General features: G+C 41.3%; 1 protein-coding gene across 3 annotated transcripts in view; it reads right to left on the bottom strand.

Annotated features, from left to right (window-relative positions):
* TSPAN9 (tetraspanin 9) overlaps nt 1-22903 on the bottom strand; it is a 203463-nt gene that overhangs the window by 96940 nt on the left and 83620 nt on the right. The window lies entirely within an intron of this gene.

Genomic DNA, 22903 nt, shown 5'->3' with positions numbered 1-22903 from the left:
AGGTCTCTGGTTTGCTGGAGTCCCCAAAGGGTCCCCAAGTTATTTGTTCCTACCATCTGTCCCCATATCCCTTAGCAACAATTCACCCTCATCTTCCCTCTCATTAAGCATCTAGAACAGACGCCAACCATAAAGGATTCTCTATTACCTTCCTCTCACATTTTTCTATATGGAACATTTCATTCACACTATCATCGTAGCCCAGTCAAGGTCATCGCTTGTGTCTGTGTGTTTAGTCTTTATCTCTCTGCTCAGTCATTTCTCTACAATGCCTAATCCTCTATATTGCATCCCAGTTGTGCCAGCCTTCTCCCTGTGTCTCTAAAGCACTACAACTGGGACAAGCGAAGAATTTTCCACCTATATTATTCATCCAAGTTTCGCTTGTTTACTAGGGCTGTGCGAAGCTTCAGGTGCTGATTCAATTCAGAAGAGATTCAGCCTGATTCAGCAGCCAAATCTCCGAATCTGAATCGAATTGGGAGACCAATAAAAAGGTCTGAATTGATCTGGAAAAGATTCGGACAGCTTCAGAGATTAAGGCAGTCCCCACTCACTGCTGCATGTAGCTGGACCCGGATTCTGTGCCAGTAAGTTGGGGGGGAGGAGCTAAAGGGGGGGGGTCATGGGGGGAACCCCACCAGGCCTCATCCCTTGATTGCTCCCCCAGCCCCCCTGAGTGTCCTCTGACCCTCACCCGCTCTCCCAGCCCGGTCAATGGCTGCCCTGCCTGGCCCCAGCATCCCAGCTTGTAAAAAAAAAAGCCCCACACTCATTGGATACTGCAGCAGTCGTCAGGGCCTCTGGGGACTCATGGCAGAGCCCTCCACACAGTGCAGGGCAGTGGGAATTGCCCTCCTCCTCATCCCCAGCTGGGTCTTTTTTAACAGGGCTGGAAAAGCGGGTGGGGGATGGGGCCTGTTCGATTTGGAAGTTCAGTCGATTCGGCAGCAGCCATCTCTCTGAATCAGATTTAGCTGAATCACTTTGGGACAGTGATTTGAATAACCAAATTAAATCAATGTTGCCTGAATCGGCTGAATCCGAATCCAAAATGAATACTAGCCGCTTCTCACAGGCCTACTGTTTACTATCAAGTTCCTAGAAGAGCTTGGCAAAATTTACCTTGAAAGGCCAATGTAACTTGAGCCCATCTATTCTGACTGCCAGCTGAAAAAAAAAAAAAGGGTCATGAACAGCAGCAGGATTTTCCTTTTTATTACATGAGTAAATCTCCTAAGTTAGGATACTATAATGGTCAGGGACCAAATGAAAACTTCCTCTTTTGTATCCTTCCCTTGTCTCCTTTATCCCACATGAAATTATCCATAAGATCAGCAGCTGCATCCTTGCCCTCAACGCATAATGCTTCAATGCCCTGACCTGAAATTTCAGGACCGTTCACATTCCTTAAAGCCCTTCCCAAAAAGATAGCTAAAGATTATGGATCATAAAGATGGCACCTTCACAGTTCAGAAGTCTTTTAAAATCTACAGCTCCTTCACATAAAAAACAATGCACCCATGCTCTGCAAAGATTACCTCCTCATTCTTTCTCACCTACATTAACATGTTATACTACAACTTTGGAAGGGCAATCAAAGGTCAGTCAAAGGCAACAAAAATCTATGCTGCCCTAGAGAAAGTATGAAGCTGGTCATACTGCTAAAGCTTAGGCCTAGGAGTGAAGAGACCTGGGACTACACTCAGGTTTCTCTCTCTCAACCTTACAATTCTGTCATATGTAAAACATGGTTGGGATACAGCTGCTTCACCAGGATGCTGACAGGCTAGTTGAACAGCACCAGAAGTCAGCACTTCTATTCTCAGCTCTGGCTTTTACTCTTCAACTTTTAACCTCTGTTTCTGACTTGTGTCTATTTCCAAGGGCCACTGACTTGTTGCAGGATGCTGGGCAAGTTACTTCACCTCTGTGTCTCAGTTTCCCCGTTTGTGAAGAACTTGCAATTCTCAGATAAAAGGAGCCAGGCACTCAAAATGCCAAGTACTCTTTACATTATGCATCCTGAGATCCTTGGCTAAAAGACCCCAGATATGTGTAAAGCATCCTTATTAATATGCTTATGAACTGCAATAGCATCATCTGATCTCCTGAGCTGTTCTTCTCCCCAAGAAAGGATATCAGAGCTCAGAAACAATTCTGCAAGAACAACAGTTGATGCATAGATGGTGCAACAGTGATATTTTCAGAGGTTAAGTTTCGGAGTCCTAGATAGTATTTTTTCTCCTGATTTTAAGAAGTCGTGTAAGAGCTAACTCACAGCAAGAGGGAAGCTATTACGTTTCCCCAGCACCAATCAACATTAAAGGAAACAGAAAGTGATTTCACCCCAGATTATAATAGGCTGAAGGGAAGAAATGATTCAAGCAATTTAAAAAAAAAGTAAAAAGCTGACATCTAGATTTAGCTCTAAGTTAATTTCTTTTGTAAGAGGAGAAACTTTTATAGCTTCCTAACTTGCTCTCCATCTAGACAGAACCGGGTCAGCATTTGATTTCCTTTATAACAAAATAATCTGATTTTCTATACAGCAACATTTCAATTGGATATCACACTAGTAGATGTAGGTCTATAAATCCACACTGGCAGGTTAATTTATTGCATTCCCCTCCTCCCCCCACAAATTAAAAAAAATATGGCAGAAAACACACACTGAAAACCACAGCACAGAGGGGTACAGAAACTGTATCTGGGTAGTTTGATTTTGGAATTGGGCCATATCTAAAATTAAATTCCACGTGACAGCTGCCATTCTTTGTATGTCATGCAGCAGAGAACGTCACGTCATACTGTGACACCAGTTAAGATGACACAGCCTTTTGTCCAAGCTACAGTCAAGTCTTGATGCCTCCCTGAGATCTTTTGCATATATTTCTTACACACCTTTAACTGATAACTGGCAGGAGATTCTGATTGAGATTCCAGTTTTGCCCTTCTCTCACCTGTTCTCACATGTGATAAATAAGACAAGAGCAACACAGATGCTTTCACAGAGACTCTCAATTCTAAATCTAGCTAATTCTGAAAAAAATGGAGTTAAAAGCAGTTTCAAGTAGTTGAACGAACACCTGCTCCCAAATCCCTCTGCCAATTTCTGTGGGTTAACAATCACATTTTCTGTCTGTGTTTTATGTTCTTCTCCCTCTGCAAAAGCTTGACAGAAACATGTAGAAAAAAAACTACTGTGTATGAAGCCATAACACTAACCCTTTCAAATGCACAAAATAATACACAGAAAACAAAAAAATGTCCTGGCCTCAATCATTTGCTCCTAGTTATCTTGGGCGTCTTTTTTAATAAAATTAGGTAATAAAAAAACACCTGTTCATACAGAAGCATGATTTAAGTGAGCAGTGCCCTATTCATTTATTCATTAACCCAATCAAGGCTCATAATTCCTACAATTAATCATTTGCACCTATCTCCTTTCTTCATCGCAGCACTGGTCCTCTTGCTATATTAAGACAGTACTGTATGGCTTGGATGATCTCCCCTACAGTAAAAAACTTACTAGTACCTTCTTACTAGCAGACATGCCTAATTGGTTATAGAAATATGATTACAGGAGTATTCCAAATAGCACTGATTACAGTTGCCCACACTAACACTGGAATTGAGGATTAATATAGAGAAAGACAAGACCAAACTGCAAAGTAACCTACTGAAAATGGAACACACAAGCAGACACTGTTTGGGTCATACATGAAAAGAAATGGCAGTGTATGCATACATATTGGGAGACAACCATTTAAAAAACAGAGTTCAGCACAGACGGATGGTAATACCTGATTCTTAAGTATTTGCTGTAAGTTGGATATTATTGCAAGAATGGTCATACAAGATGGAAGTCCGATGGTCTTTGATCTGAGAACTATTCAGCTATGAAAAGTAAATTTAAAAAGTCTAGGAATCTATGCCATAGGAATGAGTTCAAATTAGCTTGGTAAAGGACACCAAATTTAGCTGTAATTGCTTGCGCTTGTTCCAAGTATTACTACTACAGCACATTTCTCTTGTTAATGTCTTTAAACTACGAGTATACTGCAATTACTCTGCATTGATTTTAAAAGCAGACTTAGCACAATAACGTCTCCAATTTGTAAGCAAAACAGCAGCAGTATAAATCAAACTGTTAAAGTCAACGTTTGAGTCGAATGCTAATGGCAAGTTAATAGAGAACAGGCATGGAGATCTGTCTTTAGATTCATGTATATTAAAGCCATGGACTTTAATGCACTGTACTGTACTTTGTGTCATTCACTCAGTGTAGAAAGAGAATTCCAGAGACCTCGTTGATGAGAACTTTAATTAAGACATTTCCCTTGTTCCGCGCTGTATGCCAATATGCAGAGCAGTAGGAGTGACTTGCAGATTTCTCACAGCAAGGTTAAAATGTAGATAAGAAAGGTTGTCTGCTGAAAGTTATGAACCTTTTAAATGAGAGTTTATAGTGGAACTGTATTAAAACCAGGAACCACTGTGCCATGAAAATACAACACAAGAAGAGGGCAAGATGCAGAATGAGCCACTTATTGTTATTTGAAGGCCAATTTGATTTGATTAATCTTTCAGTATAATAATATACAGGACTTGTATAACTGCAGAGATGTGCTCTTGGATTAATGTCCCTTAAGTAATATACTACATTTAACACTCAGTACAATGTTCACTCTGCAGCTTTATTCAGGGGACCTTTTGATATAAGAGAATGGACACTATGTCATTTGTGATCATATATACATATCTGAAAACTTAGATGGGAAAGATTAAAAAGGGATGGCTAACATAGGCTCCATCTCTATCTCCCTGAGCTCAGCATGGACATGCTCAGTTTAAATGTCAAAACATTATTTTTTTTCTCCTTGCTGGTGCCATGAACGAACACCAGCTGTGGTCTCATATTCACACTGGGCTTCCTGCTTCTTGTCTCATCAGGAATAGAGATTCCGCAGTAGGAACTTAGCTGGCAAATCTGTTGTTGGTGATGTACGATGTTGGATCTGGACGTCTTGGCTGGCTTGCAGGTGGAAAAAAACCTGAATGGCCCAGATCCCATATCCTGAGAACACAAAACATCCTCTGCATCTGTCATTGTCACTAGAATATGAGCATGCAGCAGCATCTTATCGGGAAATGACAGCAAGGCACTTAATTCTCTTATTAATTTCTTCCTTGTCTCTGAACCTAAAAATAATGGATTTGTCTCAACACAGATGAATGGAACAATAGATAAAAGCAACGGGCTCACTTATATCACTCAGTATTGGACTAAAGACACCTCTATCTGGAAAGAATTGCTTTCTGAAAAGATTGCAAAGATGTCCTACAGCAGCACATTTCTAATAAGCATCAAAGATCTTATCCACTTTGTAAGGGCATGTTAAGGTACCTCCTCTTTCTACTCAGCCCACCAAAAGAGGTCCTAGCAGCCTTCCTCTTAATAGCCCTTTGTTCTCTTTTGAATAAATCTGCTCCCAGTTGGTGTTTGTTATCCACCTGCCTACTTTTCTCTTGAGCACCTTTGTTCTTTGCCCCATGCTACCTCTGTGCATGGGATTTGATCCCTACCAATTGGAAACAAGTGTTTGAATGGAAACTAACGTGCAACATCAGTTGCTGCGTTTTTTTCCAGCCCTATAATCCGTAAAAGGATAAGAAGCTTCCAAACTGTTTTCACATTGTAAGCATTTCAGGACTTTAGCATTCCAGTTATTTTCTAAATCCCAGTAATTGGCTCCTGATAGAAAAGTTTATTTGACACAAGTCACACTTTGAAATGGTTGCTATAAAGCTATAAACTCAGTATCAACCAATGCATTTCAAATGAAAATGCTTACACATCCTTAACTTGAGCCATGTGGTTATTAGAGGACACTGCTAATGGGCTCCACAGTTCAGAATGGTTAAATTCTTAGAATTCTATTAACTTGATCATAAATAACTGCAAATCTTCCTTTAAGAGAAAAATGTATTATAGTGATGCCAGCAAGTCGATCATAATTGGAGGAGACATGGTTCATGCAAGGTTAGATGAGCTTCTTAAGGAAAATCAAGTCACTTAGTAAATGTTCTGTGGTTTAGCTACAATTTAGTGCATTCAACCATAAAACCACGTCATTTCCCAGTCTTTCAGCATTTAAACCAGACAAGGGAGGGAACCAGATGGCTCCAGGGTTAGAGGGCTGGCAGCAGGACATTTAGCCTTTCACCTTTATCTAGGTCACCAGTTTGAGATGGACACAGGTTCTGTCAAAACCAAAAAATTTATTACAGTCTGATGACTTTCTGGTGTTGTCTGAGAAGGGAGCTGCTTGTCAGCCCTATGCCTAGTGGAGAGCTGCCCACAGAAATTGGCAGTGTTGCTGGCGCTGAGGGAAAGATCAAGGAATGAACAGACAGGGAGACAATTGCCACCTCATCCCTCTCCAAAATAGCATCAAGGCATGTGGGAGGAGGGGCAATATGGATGAACATTGCATTGCTACTATACATGTTGTGTCCGTCCTGTAGATATAAGACTTTATGCTCTGGGACTGTCAAACAGCAGCATACATTTTCTGAGCTACACAAGGGGAAAGGGAATTGTCATGCCATGGGGGGAAAGAGGGAGAAAACAACTCTTCTTTTTTCTCCCCCTTAACTGAATACTTTCCAACCTTAATATAGCAGGTGGTTCAGCCAGAGGAACGATTCAGCTCAGTTCTTATTTTAACTGAACCAGGCTCATCCATTCCTCTTCTAAAGTTGTTCAAATGCCAGCATACATTACATGAGACTTGTGAAATCTCGGCCGCTGGACCATGTCCCACTTGTGTGAATTCCAGCTCAAAAATGGCCTTGATTTCTGTGCGTGCGTGCACTGAATGCAAAAAGGGTTAGCGCAACTGCTCATACAGCAAAGGGCATAGCTGGTTAGAAACCTACCTCCCATACCCCACAGGACACATGCCACCACTGACACCCATAAGGAGAGGTTTAATAGGAAACGATTCTAAAAACTAACTAGGAAAAATAATTTCTGAGTTATGGGATTTGTGTAATGCTGTAGTACAGATTTAAGGCACTCAAAAATGTCAAGAGCTTCCTGTCATGAAGACTAACAAGATCAAGTCTTCTAAAGACTGCAACAATATACACCTCTTTTTAAATAAAATTAAAGTAAGCATTTGGGAATTGTAGTAGATTGGGTCACTCTTAATTCAACTATATCCAAAGGTGCACAATATCAGGGATGGCTGTTAAGCCAGCTTATGACATACTTAAGAAGCCAGTCATAAAACCCCACAAAATTATTCACAAACGTACTTAAAAATTTAATCTCTGTTGAGCAACTTCATTTCAAGGTGCTGCTGAAATGCAGATGACAGAGAAGCGTTAAATTCTGGTAATCCCCAGTGGCATGAGAAATGATGACTAAGCACTCGCTTTTTCTGTGAAACACATTTCAAAAGGAATCCAGCAACCAGTTTGCGACTTCAGAAACAAACAGCCCCAACTCAAGCTACACGCAATTATTTGGGGAAAAAAGTCAATTCCACTTGAATAGGGCTATTACATATTGTTTGCTCCCTGTAGTGCCAATGTTGTGCAAGATGCTGTACAAACACAAAAGGAAGCAACAGTCCCTCCCCTACAGAGCATTGCAAGAAAACCATTTGAATTTAATCATGATAGACATAATAAGCATTAAGAAGCATATTTTGAGAGATGCATTTAGAGCGTGACTCAGTGCTTCCTTGAGTTTCAATGATTTGCAACTAGTTTAGGAAGAGCTTACTATGCTGCCTGTCTCACTGTGTCAAATACAAGCTCTGCACAAATTGCAATAACCTATAGGACCTAAGCTCACTTCTCTCTACTAATTCTAATGCTCCATATGTTATTCCCCATTCTTTTGACAAACAGCTCCCTTGCAAACCAATTCTGAAAGTCTCTGAACATATTTAGGCATCAACCTCCATTTTTTTTATTTCAGTTGAAGTTTAGGCCCTTGATTTCCTTCTCTCACTCTCAACTTTCTGCCAGTCAAGCACCTTCTATCCACCTTTCTTCTCAAACCTTGCTTCTGCTATTCTGTACCACCAAAAATCATATCTGCCAGGCTCAGAAATAGAAAAGACAAGAAGAGATAGGCTTTAAAGTTCTGGGTTTAAAAAAAAGAAAGAAATACATTAGGGATTCCTTTTTATTTGCCTTCTGGATCATATTTTCCAAGTTTCTCTCTCATTTCATTAGGAATAGAAATTTTCTTTTTTTTTTTTTTAAACGAAGCCTGATTCTTTCAATAATCATATGATTCCAGGATCTGGTGCTTTTAAGAGAAAGGCCAAACAACATGAAACTCAGTAAAATCCTAAGAGGTATGATTAGCCCTGGAATCTCACTAGTGTTTATTTCCATGCTGTTGCTTCACCAGTATTTGCTTGCAATATCATCTTGTCAAGTATATTGGTTTAAACTGGACCTGTACATCAGAGATGGGACTTTCAGTAGGTTGTTATGCTTTGTATATATCCATATGGTTCTACACAAGTGCTGCATAATAAAAATAAACTACAGAACATAAAGAAAAAAACTGTTTGGATCAGGCAAAACAGATCAGGTCAATGCTGACAAAACAAAAAGTGCAAAATAAATAGACACTGTCTGACAGGTTTAATATCACTGGATAAGTTTTCATAAAATAAATTTGAAATGAGTTTGGATTGCTAGGTTTAGCTGGAAAAATGTTCTTGACAAAGGAGGGGTGGAGGGAGAATAAAAGGGCCTCTGACTCACTCTCTCTTTTCTATTCTGCAGACCCCTTCTTCCAAATCACTTGCTTTCTATCCCTCTGAGCTAAGATGTACTAGCTTTTCAAGACAACATGTCCTCTTAAGATTCCCAGCCTAAATCTTTGTATCTGGGAGACACATAAAGAAGGGAGAAGAGTGATTCTCTGGGTGATCACATGCCATTATTTAAGCTACAATAAGGAATTGTGAGAGGGGGCTAGAAAAAACCAAAACAAAAACTCAAAAACAAAATGAGACAGAGGAAGAACGCAGCCAACAGCAAGAATGAGAAAGCAGGTCAAGAGAACATCTGACTTCCTGCCACTCAGCACTACAAAAATAAGAGCCCTGAGCATTTTGTCGGGTTGCTTTTAAACTGTAAAAATAGCACAGGGTCATTGGAGCCCACTCTCTCCTCAAGTTAAGGAAAGTGGAAAGACTGTTTCCAATTCAGCCCAAGTTCTGTGCTGCTCTGAGATATTCTGTGCTACTGCTCATGCTGTTTCAAATGCTGATCACTCTCTTGTAGGTAGAGGGCCCAAACCAGGCAAACAGGAAAAGAGACCTCATGCATACTTCACCATTATCCACATGCAGGCCAGTGTCACATGCAGACCTGCTTGTGACAGCTGAATTTTCAAACAGCTTCACCTTTTGTTAGGTTGCCGCTGTCATAAAAACACATGCAGCCAATGCAATCTGCAAAGCTTTCTTGGGTAGAAATAATTTTTCCCTAAAAACACACATACAACCGGTTCTTATACAATTATCAATTGTAAATGGCTGCTGTATTTTGGACACTGACATAAACTGCCCCACTTTAATGTCTTTGCACTAACCAGGTATTTGCTGTCACCTCACAGTTCCCTCTGCTTGCTTTGCCTACCCAGGTATGTCTTAGCTCTTTAAAGTCAAGCACTTTGGGGCAGGGGCTATCTCCTCTCCTGTCATGACAATATTCCCCGCACAAAGGGCCCTCCAACTTGTTAGCTGGTGAAGTGGAGGAATTGCTTCCCTATGCCTCAGCTGCAACAAAGTAACCATGCAATTGCACCTAGTGATGCCAAACGATTGTTTAGGGCAGGGGTTTGCAACCTCTGTGGGCTAGATCCAGTATGTGAGGCCACTGGACCTGGCCCACAGAGCCAGCAGAGGGCAGGCAGAGAGCTTCTGCAGCATTTGGCAGTGGGGGGCCTTGGTGGCAGCGGGGTTAGCAGGGAGAAGTGGCTGCAGCAGTAATGTCCTAGTGCTAGCCTGCCTCAAACCTGAGCTCGGTCATTCTGGCCCACAACTCAAAACCACTGAAAACCATTGGTTTAGGGCATGGACTGGAAAATGCTCCCTGACAGCAAGGGAGGCGGCACGTTACCCAAGCTGCTACTGGCCAGGACAAAGAGATCAGCACATCAACTCTTCTGGAACAAAAAATCCAGGAACACTGTTCTACCTCCCATCCAAAAGAAATAACCCCTTCATCTGCTAGATGGCCTTGGACACTTTACTGGGCACAGGTACCCTACACTGACTCAGGGACTGAATTCTCCAAATGACAGCAGCACCTAATTGATATGCACTAGCTTTGATATGAGGTCAGAGGAAAATGTACCTCCTATGCCTTCATCACAAATGCATTCTGTGTTAGCAAGCTTTTTTTCCTGGAGGTCTCCTAACCCACTACTGAAAAGCATTACAAGAAGTGATGACCTATTTTTGTCAAGATGTTTTCCCAACTGAATGACCCAATTCTTCTATAGTCAGAAAACCAGCCTCCTAGTCTCCTGCTGTAAATACCTTGCATTAGTTTCAGCAATATGAGTCTCTCTCAAAGAATAAGAATCAGCAAAGATGAAAAAAAAAGCTGATGTTTTTGGTGGGGCAGGGGGAAGAAAGCATGAAAGCATGTGGTAGAAAGACTTGAAAATGGTATGGAATTTAGTAACCTTTGCAGCTCTGCATGCTAAGATATGGCTAATTGAATCTCATGCTTCAGTGCAGTCACGGGTCACCTCAGGGGTCAAGAAGGAATGTTTCCCCCCAGGTACTGCACCGTTGTTCAGGTGCATTATGAGTTTCCTGATCTTCTGAAACATCAGGTATTGGCCACTGCCAAAGGCAGGATAAGGCACTTGACAGACCAGTGATCTGATTAGCTTTGGCAAATACATGTTCTTAGTTGTCAAATGCCTTGTGATATTTTGAGGTTGCAGCCATATTATTAATCCAACCAAAAAGTTTCCATGCAAATAAAATTGCCAAGTGAAAAAAAAAAAAGAAGTCTCAGACACAAAGTTTTAACAGAAGACAATCAGCCTTTTAAATGGTCATGGTAAACAGGATGTGACTGATTAATTTGATTTATTACCGACGTCTTAAGACTATTCTTATGCATTTGGAAGTAGTTTTATACACCCTCAAGGGGTCATTCTGTACGAAGGCAAACAATCAAGTTAGCTCTCCATGTTCTTTAACTGGTTTGCTAGTGAACTGGTCAAGAGCTCCTAACTGGGAGGGCACTGGGCAAATTCATGTAGCGAGATTCCAAATGGAGTGCTGTTGCTTCACTAAGGAGTAATTACACACAACAGGCATGAATGAAGGTCAGTTTTCCCCAAATATGTGCTACAGCAAGGAGAACTTAATTATTTAATGACTAAACATATCCTAGCACAACTGGTTTTCTAACTATCACATCTCAGTACAGCAGTCTTCCTTTCTTTTTAAAGCCTGGTTTCCTGTACTTGTGAAATGGTATGGAATTGGAATGGTGGGGGTTGTTTGTTTGTTTTGCTTTAGAAAAGTGCTAACACTTAATTTACCAAACATTTCATTAACCTAGGATTATTTACATGGTTGGATTTCTTTCTATCCAAAACACATAAACTTCTTTAACTCCTTCAAACTTAACCTTTTTGTGGCCTACATACATCTGAAGAAGATTATACTCTGATTTAGTAAACTTCACTACAAAGAAAACTTCACTCAAGACTTAAAGAGCAAAATACTCCTTGCCATAGAGAAGTCTGCTTTTTGGGTCAGACCTTGAACCCACTAAAGGCAGTGGCAAAACTCTCAGGGACTTCAGTGGCCTTTAGTGCCCAGCTTAATGAACTTGCAACAATTTTGGAAAGCTTTTTGTTTAATGAAGGGAATATACACGTATCTTCAACCAAATGCCAAACATGACTAGTAGCTGGGGTCAGCTATGAGAGCCTGCATACCAGTAAAAGCAATCAAATGGAAACTTCCTCTTGCTCAATGGACACCTGCTTCATTTCTTAGTGACAGACTGCAATACAGTAAACAGCAACCAGGGAAAGGGAAGACCTCTAAACCAGTGATATGTGGAAAGCCTAGCATATTGCTTTTCTTTTGCACAAGTGTCAGGATTTCTAACTCTCACAAATAAGCTGAGACATTACAGGTCCCCAGGAGCCAACAGAAGCAGGCAAAGCATCCTCATGCCTAGGGCAGCTGTGGGGGATTTTTCAGTTAGACATGAATAATCAAGGTCTTAAGTTCAGCTTTCAGGGTGGATTCATACAGTATACTTCATGCTCCCTTCAACATTTGAGCCCCATGTCTCTTTTCAGCAGTTCTTCCTGAATTCATGATCAGCTGTTCCACAATTATTTTTGGAACACAGCAATAGTATATTCAGACTAGATAGGGATGAATGGAGTGCTTCTCAACCAGGGTAATACTGCATCCTGAGGTGCCCTAAGATCCCTTTAAGGGTGTTGCAGGGTGCCATGTAATGTTTGCACTGTTAGGTGTGCAAATGTGATTCACAAGATAAACCCAGAGGTTTCACACAAAAATTCATAGCGGTAAAAATATTCTGACCTGTTCTGACCTTTCCAAATTCTTTGCAACAGCAGAATTGCTCTATTATTTTTCTGTGGTTGAAAAAATAAATGAAAACTAAGAGCTGGCATTTTCAGAGGGGTGCTTTAAGTCTAATGTGAGGTGCCTTCAGTCCAATGAGAGATGGCTTGAGACTAAAACAGTTGAGAACCCCTAGATTAGTAAGACTTGAAATTTTGAGATGCAAAGATTTACAATTGTAATATCCTGCATATACACAGTCTGTGGGGCACTGTAGACATAACTTCCTTCTTTCAAAATTCACTTAGTTCCTGCAAATGTCATACTGTGTTCCAGGTCCAATACAATTACAGAATGGAGGCATCCCAAATACCAGAAGCATCTGTGCAGCAGTTCACTGTTCAGGAATTTGTGACATCCTAGAATGACTATCATCACCTAGCAGCCTTTGGGGCAGAAGTACAGTTCTATTATTAAGATACTGGACTAGCCTCCAGAGCTATGAGTTCAACTCCCACCTCTGCCATAAGACCCAATATGTGACTTTGGACACATCATTCATGGCTTATCTGTCCTGGCAGCCAGTCCTAGGGATGGGATGGAGCATGCCCCACTCATCCAAGATTGCAGATATGCTCTAGAGCAGTGGTTTTCAACCTTTTTTAATTGAATGGAGGTGTGACCCCTTTGGAAATTTCAAATAGAGGGGTGGACCCATTTGAATTGTAAGTGTGGGTATTCACATATTTTGACTGATCATAGTCATCTTCCACCGACCACAGGTTGAAAACTACTGTCCTAAAGGTAAGGTTTGCCCGTGAAACTGCTGCAAGCTCATTCTCCATGTTTCTTCTCAAGCCCTTTGCCTCTGATGAGGCTGTCAGCATGTGGCAGGATCAATCCTGGAGCAGCCACGCTGGTGAACTTCCAGCTCTGCAATGTGTTGGTAGGCTCAGTGGGGTCGGGCACATTCAGTCCCATCCTTCCCAGAACCAAGCATTGATGTGGAATGGGCAAGGTCTCAATCACTCCATGCTCTAATCCCATGTCCTTAAACTGTCTGTCACAATACCCTCCTTGCTCCACCCTTTTCCTGCCTTGACTACTTAGGTTGTAAGCTCTTTGGTGTTATGTCTTATTGTGGTTACGTACAGCACCTTGCACCTTGGGGCCCCGTTGTGCTGCATGCTGGCTTTATGACTTCTGACCCCAGAAAAAGCAACTCACCTGCATGGATGGATAAAGATAAAAGTTAAAAATTTCCCCTACTTTTGAGCTCCGTACCCAGTGGATAGCCATATCAGGACTGAATTTACTTCTGTGTTTCTGTTTTCAGCTCACCTTTCCAGGATGAATTTGGCATTTCTTCCAGTGAGCTTAGTGGCAACATGACTTTGTGAAACAAAGAAGTTGCCAAAAATGAAAAACAGATCACTGGCAGGGAGTCAGTCATTCTATTCAGAGTTAAGTGCCAAAACATAACAGGAAGTTTGATAAATTCTTAAAATTTTTGCAGAAATGTGCACTGTTACAAAAGATCTTTTTCAGTTTTCAAATAATATAAGCTGTGCTGGCTATCTTGAACCAGACAAAAGAACAGTATACACCAGGAATAACAAACGCTGTTTTTCTGAGCAGTGTTTGCTTGAGGAAAGCATGCCATTTTATCTTTAAAAAGAATATCACTTTCCTTTTAATATTCCCCATAGGCTAATAAGCTACAGTGCAAAGCAAAACTGAATAAATCTCACACCGATTAAGATTCCTGTTTTGTTAGTTTCAAAGTTTCATTTTCAGATTTCATCTCCTGGGTAAGTACCATCTCAAACCACTCCAGAATCAGATATTCAGGCGCAATACTCACATCAGTAACTAACGTCTCTTCCACTACCAGCTCTAATTCCTAGAGAAAGCATTCTAATTACCAGAACCAGTTTATTTCATGTGGCGCTGATAACACAGAAGCTCTCTCCAAGGAGTTATATTTTCCATCCCGAGCATCAAGGATTTTAACCTCTTAAACCAATGCTTTGGATTAGGCACAGTCCTCTCTTAAACAGCTACAGAAAAAAGATCGAGAAATCCCTACGTTTTATGTCTCAATATTTTTTTCACATCAAATCTACTCCGTTTGTGATGAAAGAGATGGAGATGCTGCTGCTTTATTTTCCTCTCAACCTGGAAGAACCAGTCTTAGAGCTGAGAGACAGGCTGGGCTCCTTTTTGCCACATCATAACTAGTCCCCAAGGTTTTCCTGCCTGTATTTTGCTCTTTCAGAGACACCTGAGCAGTTCCTCAGCACAAGACGTGACTGACAGCACAGAAGGCAGTATCCAATTTTGTGAATGATGCACAAAGCAGCACAGAATTCTGCTCCCTCTAACTCAGCTGTGCTGCCTCTGGAAGATGAGCAGCACTGAAAAGTAATAAAACTTATTTCAGTCAGTGAAGTCAACAGATGTGACGGAAAACACCAGGGAGAACACTGGAGAATAAGCGGATGCTATTTTTACAGTTACATACTGCAGCAGAACCACATTTTTTTAATAAGATGCAAGCACAACGATGCTCTTAGCACATGCTGCAGTACTAGAAAAGCTGAGGTGGAGCTACAAGCTAACAAACACAGCCAACGTCTTCCGCCTGCTCTTCTAAAGACCTGTGCACCAATACATGCCATTTTATAAGCAGGATAATGATGCAGTCCTCAGAAATAGCAAGCAGTATAGCTGGTATAGCTACGGTATTACCAGATTCATTTCATACTCTTCTTTGGCCTTATCTATGCAACCAGCTTATTCCAACTGGGAGCAATATCTTGGTTCTTTGTCTCTACTTTTTGGGTGGCCAAAGTACAGTTCACAGAGTTCATAAAACTCGATATGTAAGGGAGCAGTGTGGAGGCTCCTGTGAATGAGTTGGGTGTATAAGGCAGGCAGATGCCAGTGGAAGAGAAGGATTGAGAGGCAGGATGAATTAAGGGAGGGGGCTGCAAGAGAACAGTGATGTTAACAAGGAATAATTGGCAGGGAAGGGAGTGTGGGGGGCAGAGAAAAATTAGGTCATTGGACATCTGGTGAGAAGGAACCTGGGCAGCCTGTGTGCTGGATGGCCAGAAAAGGCAGATTGTTGTCATTAGGGGAAAGCAATGCAGAACATACTCCCTGGCTGGATTTCAACACTTAAAGCATTTCTGTGCCCTGTATGCACTGGGAAGTAGGCCATGGTGGCAAGGCAGTTAAGGTGTCTTGCTACAGCTCCAGAGGCACCAGCTTAAGCCTTCCTCCAGCTTCGTGCTGAAGGCCAGGCCTGGATGAACCAATGTGCTCTTGGTCATTCAGGTAGGGAGTAAGAGGCAGCTGAACTACTGCCCTACACAAACAATGTGACCAACAACTGTGGTTTTTTCAAAAGCTGCCTTTCCTACTACCCCCAACAGCTTACTCACAGGCAACTTATCACCAGAGAAAAACTTGATGGGGAAGAAAGGAGGCGAGAGATCATGAACTAGAAGACAAGGTCACTTGACTGGGAATGAACACATTTGGTTTCTATGTTCCACTTTGCTACAGCCTTGCTGTATGACCTTGGACAAATCAGCTGAGGTCACTGTTGCCTACCTGTGAAATGGGGACAATCATTCACCTTTGGAACATTTTGAAATCTTAGAAAGAAATAGGTTATTATTCCTTTTTTCAAGCTCTCCAAGGATTCCTTATGATTTTACTAACCAGAATGGTTAATATGGATACAGAATTGGGATTCTTTTAAGGTTCTGCTTGCATTTTTCCTATTTCTTTTTTAAATTCATGTTTTCTGGGGCACTGGATGTGAAGCGACTTTTCCAGGACTGTAAAGTATTACAGTACCTCTAGCCCAATCCTCAAAGCTCCCATTGCCCTTCAGCCTCCCATTCCCCAATGTTTTGCTTGTGAAAGATAAGAGCTGTTTGACGTAAAAAACTAAGAGTCTCTTCTGTCTACAGCACAAGGGCAGCAAAGGTAACAGCCATGCAAGATTGTCCCATGTGCCCCCACTGAAGCGCCTCAAGCTTGTTCCGGAGGTATCATCAGAGGTTAGCTCAGTAAGCAGGTCTAGTCAAGCCTTGGCCTCTCTGCCAACAAGATTGCTGTTTAGTATTCTGACTGGATGGCCACATCTAGTAGAATCACTGTTACTGTGATTGAAAATATCAGCTACGGTAACTGTATGTGCTGGAGCTACCTATCCACTAGGGTGGAGGACTAAGAGCCATTAGCTCATCTAATGTAAGGTTAAAGTTTTGTTCTTTCATCATGGGGGCACACCAGCACTTCATTCCAGAATGAATACATTAAGACCTTCCTATTCTGGAGGTGGAAACATGGTTTAATTTGAGCTGCTCTTTCCAATTCAGTCACTTTGAATAAGGAATGATCAAAAATAAATTTGATGCCAGTTATCAGCTGAAAACTATTTGCCATCCTGATTAGTATATTTGAATGAGAAGGCTCTGAGAAGAGAATTTAAAAGACCTTTCCTAACTGAGTCCTTAAAACAAGAGCTAGGTTGAAGCCAAACAGTCTTAAATATATTGCTGTTGGCAACTAATACTCAAAGGTTTTTGCTTAATGTAGGGGACAATTTAGATTAAAAGCCTCCTCTATAATTAAAGCTAGTCCTATTTATCAAAAAAAAAATTAAAACAAGCCTAATACAAGGAAGTTAGCATGCTCAAAAGGAAATCTGCAAATTTAAATAACTTTTGACACAGGTCACTCATATGCAGAAAAATAATTAGACACTTGGGACACGTCCAGAGAAGCGTGCACATGCGTTTTGCAGCGCTGCAGGCAAACCCATCTACAGTGCCGCAAATTGCATGCACCACACATGCCTGCATACGCTGCGTTGCTAGTCAGCAGCATGCGGGGGGTGGGGGGGTGACACTGGGAGATCTTGGTGTAAAAAAAAAACCTGTGGCAGAAAAAAGTGGCGTGGTACACATGGCGGCAGCATACACTGCACTAAACTGGAGCTTGGTTAGCCAGAGCCATGCTCTGGATGCCGGCCAGAATCCACCCACCCAGATTGCCACTGCTGCAGACCCGGGAGGCCCCTAGGACCCAAGTAAAGCTGCTGGCCTCAGCCTCCGCTACTCCACCCAGGGCAACTTATGGTGTACCAGAGCACACATGCACAGGCGCTCCCTGAGGACAAGTAGCAGCAGCACAACTATGTGCCACTGCTATCTGTCCCTGGGGAAATGCGTGTGCATGCTCATCTGGATGCACCCTTGGAGTAAAAGATAATTAAGTTTCAAACACACAAAACTTTACCAGTAATTTTTGCGAGTTCTTTGAATAAATTTCAATGCCCAAGCTTGTTCAGAACAACTCCTGGCTGACAAATCCTATGGGTGAGGCTTCCAAGAGCATTCGGCGCTGGTCCTGGTCCTTCAAATTGACTTCAAATAGGAGCAGTCTTTGATCAATGATAAGTACTGCCAAAAATTATACTAACCATTTTTTGATATCCCAGTCCACTTCCTTGATTGGTTTATTTTGTTTGGTTTGGCTTTGTTTTTTTCGCCCAGCTTTTGAAACTAAAAGTTTCTTGAGTCATTTCTGAGAGATTTCTGGAAGGTACTGCATTCTCTCAGCACTTGTGTCAGTGAAAGCAAATGGCAGCTCCATCTGTTAAAAAACTGTCTAAACAAAGAGCTAAATTAAGCTTACAACCTATGTTTACAAAAAAAATAGAAAGAAAAGTGGGCATTGCCTCCTTTTTTATAACTTCCTTGAACTGTTACTGGATTGTTAAGAGGACTACAACATTTTATAACCAATAACATTTGCGACTTGGTATGATGAGCAAAGAGGAAGAAAATTTCACTTTAAGGCCTAAATATCAGGAGCACTCTGGTCCCCTTCGTTCTGGGCCACTCACCTTGGATATGTCAAAGGAGCCTCACCACTTTTACACCTAAGTGCTATCTTGCAATCAAAGTAAGCGCAGTCATGGTTCAAGGTGCCCAAGTTGTCTCCAACATCCCCTCTGCCTCACAGGGGCAGCAAAGTATGTTTTGTTTGTTGTCTTCTCCCTTTCCCCCTCCTTTCTTTCTTGAATTCCATGAAAGAGTTGCATTTTTTGGGCCCAAGCTTTGCAATTTGCTCTAAGCCCTGTCAGGTTCTGGTTCCATGTACTAATATGCTCTACCAGACGTGTGGCTCCTTGTAGGAAGTTCTAATTGCAGAATCCTGCCACAAGATTTTGATCCAGAAATTTACTGAGATGTTGAAACGGTTACAGAACATCGGTGGAATGCAGTCTCCCATGTCGCTCTTTGAATATGCTGCACAAGCTAGTTTCCATTAACAGCCACATTCAACATCAGCACTGTCCCAAAAGGGCAAATTTCACTACAGGGAATTGTGGAGAAAGGGGGGAGATGGGGCTGCCTCTGTTCTCTGCAGCTGGCATTTTCCCCCCTTGCAGAGTGGGAATTTCACACCAGGTGGATTAAGGATTTGATCCGCTATGGCAAATCCCATATTCCTGTGACTTTCCTTCCAGTAAAGTGTTGCTAGTCCTGTCTGCTGTCTTTCATTTCAGCACTACTGCGCACATTCCAAACTAAAAACAGAACCTAATTCTATATGATCCTAAACTACCATAAAGCTTAATGCAGCCCACCTGTTTTTCCCCTTCAGACTGTCCAGGTTGAGCACTTCCTCTGCTGAGTCTGGTCATAGTACACCAGGAACAACAATAACCTTGAGCTGACTAGTCAGCGAGTATGTTGCATCGGTGACCAGCCATAAATCTATGCAGATACTGCGGCAAAAAGGGCCACTGCTGAAGTGAATGTCACACTAGGCTGCAGTCTCAAAAGCAGACAAATGAAGAAGACACTACAAAGCAGAAACCCTCAGGGAGGTATAAAAAAAACCCACCCTGTGATGAAAAGTGGGAAAAAATTATACTAGCGGTTGGCATTTTAACACAATCATAATTATAGCTTCCAAACCCTTTACCTGGCATTAAATCAAAGGCAAAAAAGGATGCTTAAAAGGTGCTGAGCTGCTCTGAACAACTGAGAAAACCTAATGAGTGTGGCTACCTACCTATTATCCACTCAAAAGTTGAAGTCATGTCAGATGAACTTAGAGTAGCAAATTTACAAAAGCAATGTTTCACTCAAGTGCAAATCCACCTTCTTTGCTTCAAGGGAGACCAGGAAAGAAAGGAAGAAAGCAAATCCTTGCCATTCACCTTAGGCTTCATTACCAGAAGGTCTAACTAAGGCCTTGGCTCCCATTCAGTTATGCTGTTACCCACAGCAGAGTATGGGATACTCTTGTACCTACAGGGCTAGGGTTTTATAGCAAGTATATAGGAAGCAGCAATAGACATAGACCTAGAAAATGAGTCCTGATTAACACTGAGTCCATGTACACACACAAATCAACCCTTATATATATGATGTATGAAGTTGGGCTCCAAGGAAATGTGAACCTAGGATTCCTTTCTCCCCATCCACTAAATCAAGAACAATAAATCCAAATGACAACTTTCATTTATTCATTTTCTAATTGGTCCATACCCACCCACAAGTCCCTGATCTATATCTTTAGTACCTGGGATTCAAGGTAGTCTCCCATCCAAGTACTGGCTAGGCTCAGGATTGCTTAGCTTCCAAGGTGAGACAAGATCAGATGCATTCAGACAAGATCAACACACTGTTTTATCTGTTTTGTTTTACTTTGTAAATACTGAGCCTTTTTGTCTCTATTGCTGAAGGGTTTCTTGTACCTCAAGAGTGGGAGACGTGAGGTTTCAAGAGAAGGGCGAGAAGTATTTGAATCTTTACAAAGACAGCTTTTATCTCAACTGTTGGTCCAAGCATTAAGTTCAAAGATTCAGAGATGTTAGGGGCTGGAAGGGACCTTACAGTTCATTAAAGGAGGGTTAAAAAATTCAAACAAACATGGAGATTCAAACAGAAATCCCTTCCCCCTTTTCACTATTCCAGCTGCATATCTTTATAATGTTCCTGATGTTGAAATACAACAAGTTCTTCAGTCATCCAAAAAGTCTTCCTACAGAAAACATAGGACACACACCTTATCTACATTTCTAATGAAAAATATACACAGTCATAAAGAAAAAAAATCAGAGGAATATGGAAGGAGAGGGTGACTATTCAACAAGGAAGAGAACAATACTGTTTTCTTCCATACCCTACAGGTCACCTTTAAAGTTGAGAAAGGGGAGTCTTGAGAATAAGTGGTGTCCTGGAAAGAAATGCATACAAGTGGTCGAGAACCAGCAAGGTAAGGAATTAGTAATACTTAAAACACCAGTCAGATCTCTGGAGAGGCTTCTATTTGTAGAAGAAACAAGGAAATTCATGTTGAAGTTTCTAATTTAGATTTACGGGAGAAGTATATAATTTAGCGGGTCTTCAGCATGCAGCACATTGCAAGTGCTTAAGCTTTCCAAAAGCATGTTCTGCTCCAATCAGGATATGCAGTTTCAAATGGGTTTGGGGAAAACTCATTAAATCACTCGTTTATTATTCACACCACAGGAATGTGAATTAGATTGGCAAAATGAATCAATCAGACAGCAAAGAGCTATTCTCTGGAGTCTGCATTAATCAGCCCGACAAGCTGTCACTAAGGATTGGGTCAGGCTCATAACACAGCATCTGACTGGCGAGGGAAAAATCCTCAGGACTGCTGAAATAGGGAACAGTTCACCCATTTAAACTTGTCCCCCAGAGGCTTGTGTCAACCATTTACTACTGCTCACATACAGCTGCCTCTGAGTGACAAATGGGCCTTCTCGTACCTTCCAAACCTGAGTCTGTTTTGGAAGCGTGGTTGTTTTATGCCATGTTCTGCAAAGACAAAGAAGTTTCCTGAACAAAGTACCAACTGGCCAGAATTTAGCATTCGGAGGTAAACAGATTCAGCAGCTCTATAAAGGGACTGAAACTAGGACACATGTCAAAACAGATGCACCACTGGGAGACACTGTCACCATGAGCGTATACTTTAATTAAATAAGATAATCTTTTTTTTTTAAAATTCAACCTAATTTCCCCCTATGCACCATTTTTCAGAGTTACACTAACAAGCTTTATTTTTCCCCCATTTCTACAGAACATACATCCAAGTTAACACACATTGGTTAAAAAATTCCTTTAAAAAACCCCTGTTTCTTTAATGAGGTCTTTACAAAAAAGGCATGGTGAAATCATTACATTCAAAATCTGAGACAGACTGACATGTGACTGAAAATAAAATGGAAAGCAAGCACCAGCTGGACTGTCCAAATTGTGAAAAGGCCAGAAATGCACTCGCCACAGAAGCGAATATGCAGTCAGCAGTTCAGATAAATACTATGAAACAGTATAACATATCTAGCAATGTACAAAATCAATATACTGTACTAGAGAACACAATCTATATACTCCAGCTGCATGGAAAGACAAGTAATAGGATCAATGTTTTTGTTCTTGTCAGCACTTGAGCCAACTGCACTTTCAGGCTAGATTGAGTTTAAAGCTAAACATGAATCGTAACGATGAAATTGCTGGATGGCCTACAAGAAAGAGGGTGCAGATCAAAGGAAATAAGTGTTTTAGTTAAGTGCATTTCAGGAAAGATTTTGTCAGTAAAAAGGAAATAGTTACTCCTGCAATTCCAGGAATAATAAAATAAAGGGCAAAAAGGTATTCAATTGCAACATTAAAGTTATATGAATTTAAAGAATGTAAAAGTCAGGGAATGAAAATGTTCTGGTTCTTGCAGTAAAGTTTGCTTATCCTACCGATGGCTGGGTCATGCACATTCTTATGTCGAATGATCTCCATTTTAAAAGTAATGTGGAAAAAAAATATAATGTGCAGCATGACTGGGAAAACATTTCCATAAGAACTTTAACACTCCAGCTATCTGGAGCACTTAGAAATGTATAATCCTAATGCTGCAGTAACCTGTTTTTTGGTATTTAATGTCCTGGATTTTCTCCCCATTCCAAGTCTAGCATTGGCAGGAACAAAGGAAGTAAAAATCCAAAGATATTAAGGCTTATAATATTCATAAACTCTACGATGCTTAATTAAGATCTCCAGTTTGGAGACCCCTGGACAAAAAGACCAAAAATGTAGTATCAGCATCTTTTCACAGACATCATCATAGACATCAGGGCTGGAAGGGACCTCGAGAAATCATCGAGTCCAGCCCCCTGCCCAAAGGGCAGGAAGTCAGCTGAGGTCATAGGATCCCAGCAA

This window comes from Crocodylus porosus, unplaced genomic scaffold (genome assembly GCF_001723895.1).
Source record: "Crocodylus porosus isolate Cpor-Errol unplaced genomic scaffold, CroPor_comp1, whole genome shotgun sequence".
Lineage (NCBI taxonomy): Eukaryota > Metazoa > Chordata > Crocodylia > Crocodylidae > Crocodylus > Crocodylus porosus.
Note: the sequence above shows the minus strand (reverse complement) of the source record. Positions and strands in the feature narration are given on the sequence as shown.